The 10,771-nt window shown below is 49.0% G+C and overlaps 1 pseudogene; it reads right to left on the reverse strand.

Moving 5' to 3' along the window:
- Positions 1 to 7,461: 7,461 nt before the first annotated feature.
- On the reverse strand, positions 7,462 to 7,668 carry LOC142266681 (U2 spliceosomal RNA; annotated as a pseudogene).
- Between the last annotated feature and the right edge of the window lie 3,103 nt (positions 7,669 to 10,771).

Raw genomic sequence — 10,771 nt, forward strand, 5'->3', positions numbered from 1 at the left:
CCAATTTTTGGCTGCCCTGCCAAAGGGCTATACTATAATACACCCACTTCCTGACAATGGACACTTAATGTTTTGAGGCCCTCATGCACGTCTCTATCCAGGGACAACGTGGAGCCTCCCAATTTTTGGCTGCCCTGCCAAAGGGCTATACTACAAAAGACCCACTTCCTTCCAATGGGCACTTCAGGTTTACAGGCCCTCATGCACGTCTCTATCCAGGGACAACGTGGAGCCTCCCAATTTTTGGCTGCCCTGCCTAAGGGCTATACTATAATACACCCACTTCCTGACAATGGACACTTAATGTTTTGAGGCCCTCATGCATGTCTCTATCCAGGGACAACGTGGAGCCTCCCAATTATTGGCTGCCCTGCCAAAGGGCTATACTACAAAAGACCCACTTCCTTCCAATGGGCACTTCAGGTTTACAGGCCCTCATGCACGTCTCTATCCAGGGACAACGTGGAGCCTCCCAATTTTTGGCTGCCCTGCCAAAGGGCTATACTACAAAAGACCCACTTCCTTCCAATGGGCACTTCAGGTTTACAGGCCCTCATGCACGTCTCTATCCAGGGACAACGTGGAGCCTCCCAATTTTTGGCTGCCCTGCCTAAGGGCTATACTATAATACACCCACTTCCTGACACTGGACACTTAATGTTTTGAGGCCCTCATGCACGTCTCTATCCAGGGACAACGTGGAGCCTCCCAATTTTTGGCTGCCCTGCCTAAGGGCTATACTACAATAGACCCACTTCCTTACAATGGGCACTTCAGGTTTACAGGCCATCATGCACGTCTGTATGCAGGGGCATTGGTGAACCTCACAATTTTGGACTGCCCTGGCAAAGGAAAATACTACAAAGACTCAGTTCCTCAAAATGGGCACATTAGACTCAGAGGCCTTTATGTACGTCTCTTCTCAGGGACATCGGAGTGCCACACAATGTTTTACGTAAAATCTTTCATGTATTGATCTCAAAAAGTAACATACATTAGCTCTATCTCACTATTGGGTATGTGCCCTTAACATTTCCGCTATGAAAAATCATTTTGGTGTCATTTTGGAAGGTTTTCTGGTGAGTCCGTAAAAATGGCGTAAAACGCGGACAAAATTATTCACAGCTGTGACTTTTGAGTGATAAATGCTTCAAGGGGTCTTCCCCATGCTGTTGCCATGTCATTTGAGCACTCTTCGGAGACTTTTGTGCCATTTTTAGGGTTTCTACATGCTGCCGGTGGTCATTTCACAAAAATACTCGGGTCTCCCATAGGATAACATTGGGCTCGGTGCTCGGGCCGAGTACACGAGTATCTTGGGAGGCTCGGCCCGAGCTTCGAGCACCCGAGCTTTTTAGTACTCGCTCATCACTACTAATAAACCTAAAAAATAAAAATAAATTGAATAAAAATCATGAATGTTGTGTTATAACAGGAAATTCGGTGTAAGAATGAATATCCGGGATGAGAGTTCAGCGAATGAGTTATAGAAATTGTTACAAAAAGGAGTGTGTACGGTTTATGCGTAAATTTTCAGAATGCGTACATGAAAATTATATGTATGTGAGAATGTCCCCCATGCTTTGTAAAAAGTTATTTATGAAAATGTAAATAAAATATATAAAAATGCCTAATTATTTATAATTTATGAGAAAGATATATATGTATGGAAGAATGTTATAAGGTGTCCAAGAACCATAAAGAAAAAGGGTGCATATATAATGTTAGAGGTCTAGAGTTCCACCAGGCTATATCACCCCTAAAGAAATAGAAAGAAGACCTTACTACCTGTGTACCCCAAAAAAAGCTATATTTCTTAGCCAGGATTATGGTGGAGATATGCACAAGTGAAATAAGAATATAAAGTAATACAATAAGATTATAAAACCAATATGTGTGCATTCATGCACCACCCGGTACGCTACCCTTGCCAAATTGCTCACTCTAGATCCCCACACGATCCATGAAGCCGTTCCCCCGGTCACACCGCCTGCTGCCGGTTCCCACTCATCCCTGGGGGAGTTAGGCGAGTGGTATCGAGAGCTACATGTCGGCACTGATGATACCCCCATACACCACAAGGAAGGGGTATACCGGGTGGTACAGGAGTATGAGCGGGTTTTTAGCAAGCACCCTCTAGATTTTGGGCAGATTAAAGGGGTTCAACACCACATCCCTACCGGTACACACTCCCCTATTAAAGAGAGATACAGGCCTATTCCCCCTGCGCACTACCAATGCGCCAAAGACATGTTGAGGAACATGAAGGAGGCAGGGGTTATTAGGGACAGCTGTAGTCCCTGGGCCGCTCCGTTGGTGCTGGTTAAGAAGAAGGATGGCACCATGCGGATGTGTGTGGATTACCGGAAGATTAACCAGATAACGCATAAGGATGCTTACCCTCTGCCCCGCATCAAAGAGTCCCTGGCCTCGCTGAGAACCGCTAACTACTTCTCCACCCTTGACCTCACCAGCGGGTACTGGCAGGTGGCCGTGGCACCGGAAGACCGAGAGAAGACTGCCTATGGGACCGTTTTGCTGTACTTGGATGATGTGATTGTGTACTCACAGACGTATGAAGCCCACCTGGAGCACCTAGCCGAGGTGTTCGCGTCCCTTGCCAAGTATGGGATGAAGTTGAAGCCCTCAAAGTGTCATCTGCTGAAACCCAGAGTGCAGTACCTAGGACATGTGGTTGGTGCGGAAGGTGTCGCCCCCAACCCCGAGAAGATCACCGCCATCCAAGACTGGCCGAGACCGACCACAGTGAGGGAAGTGAGGCAGTTTCTGGGCCTGGTGGGATATTACCGTCGCTTCATTAAGGGGTACACAAAGATGGCTGCCCCCATGCAAGACCTCCTCGTAGGACAGACCAAGGGTGGTAGATCCCTAGTAGCCCCATTGGTGTGGGAAGAAAAGCATGAGGAATCCTTCTGCCAGCTGAGAACAGCCCTGACCGGAGAGGAAATCCTAGCGTACCCTGACTACAGCCGCCCATTCATCCTCTACACCGACGCCAGCAATGTGGGCTTGGGGGCTGTTCTATCCCAGGTCCAAGACAGAAGGGAAAAGGTAATAGCTTATGCTAGCCGAAAACTCCGACCGACTGAGAGGAACCCTGAGAACTACATCTCCTTCAAGCTTGAGCTCTTGGCACTGGTGTGGGCTATCACCGAGCGGTTCCGCCATTACCTGGCAGCAGCCAAGTTCACCGCGTACACAGACAATAACCTGCTGACCCATCTAGATACGGCCAAGCTGGGCGCGTTGGAGCAGCGGTGGGTGACCAGGTTAGCCAACTACGATTTCACCATCAAGTACCGGGCCGGCCGTACCAACGTCAATGCCAATGCACTCTCCCGGATGCCCCACCTGTCGGAAGAGGGGCCAGAGGATGATGACCTCGAAGAGATCGAGTTGCCTGCATTTCACCGGCCATTCACTGAGAAGGTGCACGTCTACCAACAACGGGTGAACCTGGATCCGCTGCCCCGACAGGACTGGCAGGAAGCTCAGGACCAGGCACCTGCTGTCCGCCTGGTCAAGACTCTAGTGGAACAGGGTTCTGCTGGGATAGACCCTGCTGCCCCTGCCGAAGCCCAACGTCTGTGGCAAGAACGGACCCGGCTATACCTACACCAGGGGAAGTTGTATCGCGAGCTGATTAATCCAAAGACTCACGAGAAGATCCGCCAGCTGGTGATTCCCCAGGCTAACGTGCCCACCGTCCTGCAAGCATACCATGATGGTGCAGTGCACTTCGGGTGGAAGAAGCTAGAGATGTTGTTAAGAGAGCGGTTCTATTGGAGTGGAATGCGGGAATCTGTGGAGGCCTGGTGCCGAGAATGTGGCCCTTGCGCATTGAGAAGGAAGGACGAGGCCAGCCAGAAGGCACCCCTACACCCGATCATTACACACCAACCGCTGGAGCTGGTTGCCCTTGACCATGTAAAGCTCACCCCCAGCCGAAGTGGGTACACCTACGCTCTGACCATCGTAGACCACTACTCGAGGTTCCTGGTGGTTGTCCCAGTTAAGGACTTAACCGGCCGCACCGCTGCTAAGGCTTTCCAGGCTTATTTCTGTTGACCGCATTGGTACCCGGAGAGGGTGCTTACCGACCAGGGTCCGGCCTTTGAAGCAGAGGTATTCCAGGAATTCTGCCAGTTGTACGGCTGCAAGAAAATCCGGACCACGCCTTACCACGCCCAAACCAATGGCATTTGTGAAAAGATGAACCACTTGGTCCTGGGCCTCCTCAAGACGTTACCACTGGAAGAGCGGAACCTGTGGCTGGAGAAGCTACCTGACCTGGTCGATATGTACAACAACATCCCTTCCAGCTCTACGAAATGCACTCCAGCATACCTGATGAGAGCTCGTCCCGGCCGGCTACCAGTGGATCTGGAAATGGGCTTGGAAGCTTCAGAAGCACTCCTGTCGACAGCTGAATGGGACACTCGGCGGAGGACACAGTACCGACAGGTCCAGGAGTATGTTGAAAAGAACTTGTGCCGGAGTCGGGGACAACAGGAGCAGTGCTTCAACAAGAAGGCGCCTGCCGGTTCCTTCCAACCTGGGGATGTAGTGCTGAAGCGGAAAAGAAGGGCCCACAAGCTGGATGATCAATGGGAAAAAACCCCGTATCTAGTCCAGCCCACAGGATGGGAGAATGGGAAGGCCTACCAGATCAGCCGTGACCAGGGGGGGACTTTGGCCACGGTTTCCCGAGACCACCTGAAGAAGTGCCCACCAGCATTGAGAGTAGCGGATGAGGCTCCAGTTCCCAGTCCAGTGGAGAAGGAAAAAGAGGTAATCCACACCATGATGGGTGATTTTCCAGCAGACTGGCCTACACAGAACGGTGCGGTGATCCTTCCAGTGATACTGTTCCCACAACCCGTGGATGAAGAAATGATGGAAACGGTTAACCGCGAGCCAGTGCCCAGGGATGTACCTGTACCCAGCTCCCCTACGCCTCCGCCTGCCCCACATGATAGCAGGGAGGAGGAACTGACTGTTCCCTCTGCCCCACTGCCTGTCACCACTGACACCGGACCCCGAAGGTCCACTCGCCCCAACCTAGGTAGACCCCCACTTAGGTACAGGGAAACTACTCTTTAAAAGGGGGGGGCTTTATGTGTTGAGTGTACCAGTTTGAAAGTTTTAAATGATAAGTAAAGATGATCAACCAAAGAAGTTTACCTGATTGAACCGTGATTAAACCGGCCGTTGCCGGCAACTGTTGTCCCCGTAGGGACTGTGCAACCATTGCGTAAGGAACTGCTTACGGACAAGCCCGAGAACTTGCAGGGCAACCACAAACTTAGTGCAATGTAAATAAAAATGTTTGTTGGCTTGACACCGTTACCGCCTCCGGAGAGGCTGATTTGGGAGGATGGGCCTGGAGGAAAGGGATGGCCTAGGCCCGCCACTACCGTAACCGGTGGCGATCCTCCGGGGGTTCAGGGGTCCCCTTGGACGTGGGCCCCCTGAAAGACACAGAACCCGCTCGGGCAACTTGGTGCTGGACTGGGGTCAAGGGGTGCTGCCCGCTTCTTAGGGGCAGCATCAGGGCCAGGTTGTTTGGGTGGGAGAAGAGCGGAAGCTGTACCGTTGTAAAATGTTTATGATGCTTTTACATGTTTTACCGTTTTATTCTTTTTCAGTTGTGAAAATAAAACCGGTGATGGACGGGCAGCCCGCGGACGGTCTGCATTTTACTATAGGGGAATGTGGCGCCCTGGACAAGCCAGGTCGTCACAGGTACTACACCAACACACTCTACACTCCGGCTAGGCACACCGAAGCTAAACACAAATCCTAGTTGCCTTCCTCCAGGGGCTGATGTCCACACCAGGGGGTGGGCCAGGCGGTTGATCCCACCCACCGAGGAGTTCACAGTCCTGGAGGCGGGAAAAGGAGTCAGATTAGAGATCAGTTTTGGAGTTAGAGAAGTGAAGAGGAGAGGAGGCTGACCGTGTCCGGGTGTGTGGCCCGGGCACTCAGCAAGGTTGGCAGACGGTGGTGACCTTCTGCAGGAGAGGCTGATTGGAGTGAACCGTACGGACCGGGGATGGGCGGTGGCCCGCCGGTACCAGATCGGGGAGTGAAGAGAAGCCAGCACCATCCGGCAGGGCCTACGGACCCCGACCAGGCTAGGAGTCGCCGTAAAACCGGTCAAATCCGTTAGCGACAGGAACCTCCAGGGTTTCCCAGCAGTCAAGACCCGATTGAAGGCAACAGCTCACACCGTAGAGGGAAGCACAGTCACCGCCAAGGCTACAGTTCCCAGGGCCAGAGCCTGCGGGCAAAAGGGGCTCCCTCAGCATCCATCCAAGCTGGGGAGCGGGTTACCGGTGGGAAGCCCGCTAGATTTTGGGGGAATAAAAGGGGTCCAACACCACATCCCCACAGGTGCACACCCACCCATCAAAGAGAGCTATAAGCCAATACCACCTTCACATTGCCAGTGTACCAAGGACATGTTGAGCAACATGAAGGCGGCTGGGGCTATCCGTGACAGTTGTAGCCTTTGGGCAGCTCTGTTGATCCTGTTAAAAAAGAAGGACGGCACCACTCCCCGTATTGAGGAATCGCTAGCTGCATTGAGAACTGCAAATTATTTTTCTACCCTTGATCTCACTAGTCACTATTGGCAAGTGTCCGTTGCTGAGGCAGACCGGGAGAAGACCGCCTTCGCCACTCCTATGGGTCTCTGCGAGTTCAAAAGCATGCCCTTCGAGCTGTGCAATGCGCCAGGAACCTTCCAGAGGCTGATGGAATGCTGCTTGGGACAAGATTTTAGGGTGTATAAAAAGGGAGATTAGATCCCGTGATCCCAACGTATTGTTACACCTCTATAAATCACTTGTAAGGCTACATCTGGAATATGGGAACCAGTTTTGGGCTCCACATTTTAATAAGGACATTCAGAAGTTAGAGTCAGTTCAAAGGTGGGCAACTAGACTACTACAAGGAATGGAAGGCCTCCCATATGATGACAAGTTGAAAAAGTTATTAAGTGATTATTGGCTGCAATGGGGCTTTCTGGCTGGTGCCAGCCTCTCTTCTTAGCACACAGGAACCACAATCCCTACACCATGCTTCAATGGATTCTCTCATCCCAGCCCAGTAAAACTACATATTTTACACAGTCATAAGCAGCCAAAAGGGATCTATTCTATTCAATTGCAAATGATCTAGATAAGACTGAGAATAAGATACTGCACGGGACATAGCAGAGTTGGTCAAGTTGAGTGGAGATGAGTTTGCTATTTGGCACAGCTTTTTGCATCAATAAAGCAAGTAAAAGGTGTGAAAGATAAAAAAAAGGGTGAAAGTGTGAAAAGTGAATTGGCCAAATTGAGGTGCATATAAAGTTTTTGCTTTCTTTCAATTCACTAATGGGGCTCATTTGAATCAGGTGAATTGAGTTCTGCTTTTGGAAACTGGGTTAAGAAGGGGTGCACCGGTCCTGGAGGTACTGCAATACCAGGTCAATGCGTGCAGTGGACAGAGCAAGATTTTTTCCATCTCCTTGTTCTAAAAATCCATTTAATATATGGTCCCCAGAGAGGGGACGTATCAGATATTAAACTGATAAGAACAGATTTAATTTTTTTTTTTTTCTGTTTATCAGTAGGACTTCAAAATAACAAAGGTGATCGCCTCCCGTTGCCTGGGAACCGTCCAGGCACAAGAGGGCTATGTGTCACCAGAAGGCGCACACACTTCCTCAAGGCCGGCAGACGTGCAATCCCAGGCACCTTCCAGTACCGACCAAGGTAGCGTCCTCCAAAACTACACTTGATCTTAGCCAAAAGGCCGAGAAGCTATAACCCGAATTGGTTACGGCCTTGAGTGGCACCCTGGCCTATACCGGACACATCTTAGGGAGAGGGAGACAAACCCACGCCTACAGAAGACATTTTGTCACCCAAGCCAACCCTTGAAAAGGCTGTTTTGCAGAGCAAAAACAAGAAGAATGGTGCTTTTTGCAGCCGCCGCCCACTGCAATGAATCTGAATAACTCCTCCTTTTGGACACAAGCACCTCCCCTCCCCCTTGCAGTCTTTCCAATTCATGATACAAAAAGACGGACGGACAGGACAGGACAGGACAGGCTGCCTGACTTTCCGTCACTGCCACCCTTTGCCATCCTTGCCCGTAGAAAGCCCTTTCATCATCCCCAAACCCTAATCTTTTCCCTTCTCTTCCCAGATGCGTCTCACTCCCTTTCATTAGGAAGTGAGCGCAGCCTTTTCTCCGTTCTGCACATGCGCGACGTTAAACACAAATGCGCAGGCGTGCGTTCCATTACTCTCACTGCATTCCACTCCCATACAGGAAGTGGGCGCAGCTATTACTACGGTCGCACATAAAAGAACCCACGGCCACCACTGCACATAGCTGACTCCACCACAGGACACCCACTTCTACACCAACGCAGGTAAGACAGGATCGGCACCTCTATGCTCCCGTTACAATCAGGCTCAGTCACCATGTGATAACGCTCTCAACTCTTTAGTTGCAGGCTCCCCTTGCTTCACCTCCACTGGCTGTGCTGCCATTTCCTCTCCCACCTGGAAGGTATACTTTATTCCACTATTTTCCTGTTTCTCTCTTCCCCCTTTTCCCATAACCTACTTTTATCTGCATTTGTGGGGTATCTATATGCTATTTACATCATAGTTTTATTCATTAATATGGAAGGGAAGAGTGCCCATGAGAGTGTTGAACTGCGGAGAGCAAGAGATTAAGCTGCTCCGATTTGCCACCATTGATAAGCTGTTCTCAGTAGATACACATGCTATCCAAACAGCAGCATCCACCATTGCTTCAGCCCACCCATTCAGTGACAGCTCACCAAGTCAGCCAGAGGAGTGGTGTAAGGAATTACACGTAGGCACTGACTCCACACCTTCACATCACAAGAAGGGGGTCTACAGGCTAGTGCAAGAATACGAGCAAGTCTTCAGCAAACATCCGCTAGACTTTTGAAGAATAAAAGGGGTCAAACACTACATCCCCACAAGTGCACACCCACCCATCAAAGAGAGATATAAGCCAAAACTACCTGCACATTACCAGTGTACCAAGGACATGTTGAGCAACATGAAGGAGGCTGGGGTTATCCGTGACAGTTGTAGCCTCTGGGCAGCTCCGTTGGTCCTGTTAAAGAAGAAGGACAGCACCACTCCCCTGTATTGAGGAATAGCTAGCTGCATTGAGAACTGCAAATTATTTTTCTACCCTTGATCTCACTAGTCGCTATTGGCAAGTGTCCGTTGCTGAGGCAGACCGGGAGAAGACCGCCTTTGCCACCCCGATGGGTCTCTGCGAGTTCAAAAGCATGCCCTTCGAGCTGTGCAATTTGCCAGGAACCTTCCAGAGGCTGATGGAATGCTGCTTGGGACACCGAAACTTTGAAACGGTACTGCTATACCTTTATGATGTTATTGTTTATTCTAAAGCAAACAAGATTTTAGGGTGTATAAAAAGGGAGATTAGATCCGGTGATCCCAACGTATTGTTACCCCTCTATAAATCACTTGTAAGGCCACATCTGGAATATGGGGTAAAGTCCTGAGCAGGTTGATAACCATTGGTTTGAGCATGGTAGGGTGTAGTGCGCATCTTCCTGCATCGGTAAAAGCTGCAGAAGTCCTTGAAGATTTCCGCTTCAAAGGCTGTGCCTTGATCTGTGAGGACTCTCTCTGAGTAGCCATGAGGTCTGCATAAGTGTGCTTGGAAGACCTTCGCTGCAGTATGGGCCATTAGATCTTTGACTTGTACCACAACCATAAATCTCGAGTAGTTGTCTACCATCGTAAGTGCATACGTGAGCTCGCCTCGATATTCTGCAACAAAACTCCCTTTTTCGATTTCAGTTTCAGCAAACACTCCTCTTCCTGTAGAAAATATTTATCATTACCTAAGACAGTCATTCTAATGCATGACAATATTAAGGCAATTTAGTTAAAACTTGTTTTAACTCACCTTTAAGGGGATTGATGTATTTCATGGTCAATCCAGGTTTGTCAGTGATGGCACTGACATAATGTATGGCGTCTTTTTCGGGCGTTATCCTTTGCCTTTTCATTGTGAAAATCCAGTTGCCTATATCAAAGCAAATTCTACTACTTGTAAAGTATGCAGAAAATGAAATGTAGAACATATAACATCAACTGCTTAGGAACGCATCATAGGTTAGTACTTAAAAGGATATTGTCATGTTCTAGTCATAATGCAAGCTGGACATTTTTCATGTTACCCTGTAATCGCCGGCCTGTTCTAATGCTCACAAGCCAAGATATAGGCTCAGCTGCTAAGGCTTCCCTCTGCCTTCTGAATGAAACTTGAATATGTCTGGGTCACTGTGTATATAGCAGGTGCTCAGAAAAAATAAGAGTCAATTCAATAGAAATAGCTCTGGCACACTATAGTGATCAATAACGTAAGAAAAGAACTCTTGGAATGCTGAAAATTCTTTATTTGTGCAAAAGGATAATTCATCCAACGTTTCGACCTTGTTTTTAGGTCTTTATCAAGGATAAAGTTATCTAAGATCATAAAGGGTTACAAAACCATATAAACACGTAATTAGTACATAGTACAACATAACAGTACAATATATTGCTACTTGAGAGTACAATGGGTCAAATGACCATGATGCACATACAAAAAATTTTTCCAAAGCCATAGTGAAAACATTTGTACTGAGGAAAGAAAATTTCCACATGACCTATCTGGAGAAACATTCTGGATC

The sequence above is a fragment of the Anomaloglossus baeobatrachus genome, unplaced genomic scaffold (genome assembly GCF_048569485.1).
Source record: "Anomaloglossus baeobatrachus isolate aAnoBae1 unplaced genomic scaffold, aAnoBae1.hap1 Scaffold_2893, whole genome shotgun sequence".
Lineage (NCBI taxonomy): Eukaryota > Metazoa > Chordata > Amphibia > Anura > Aromobatidae > Anomaloglossus > Anomaloglossus baeobatrachus.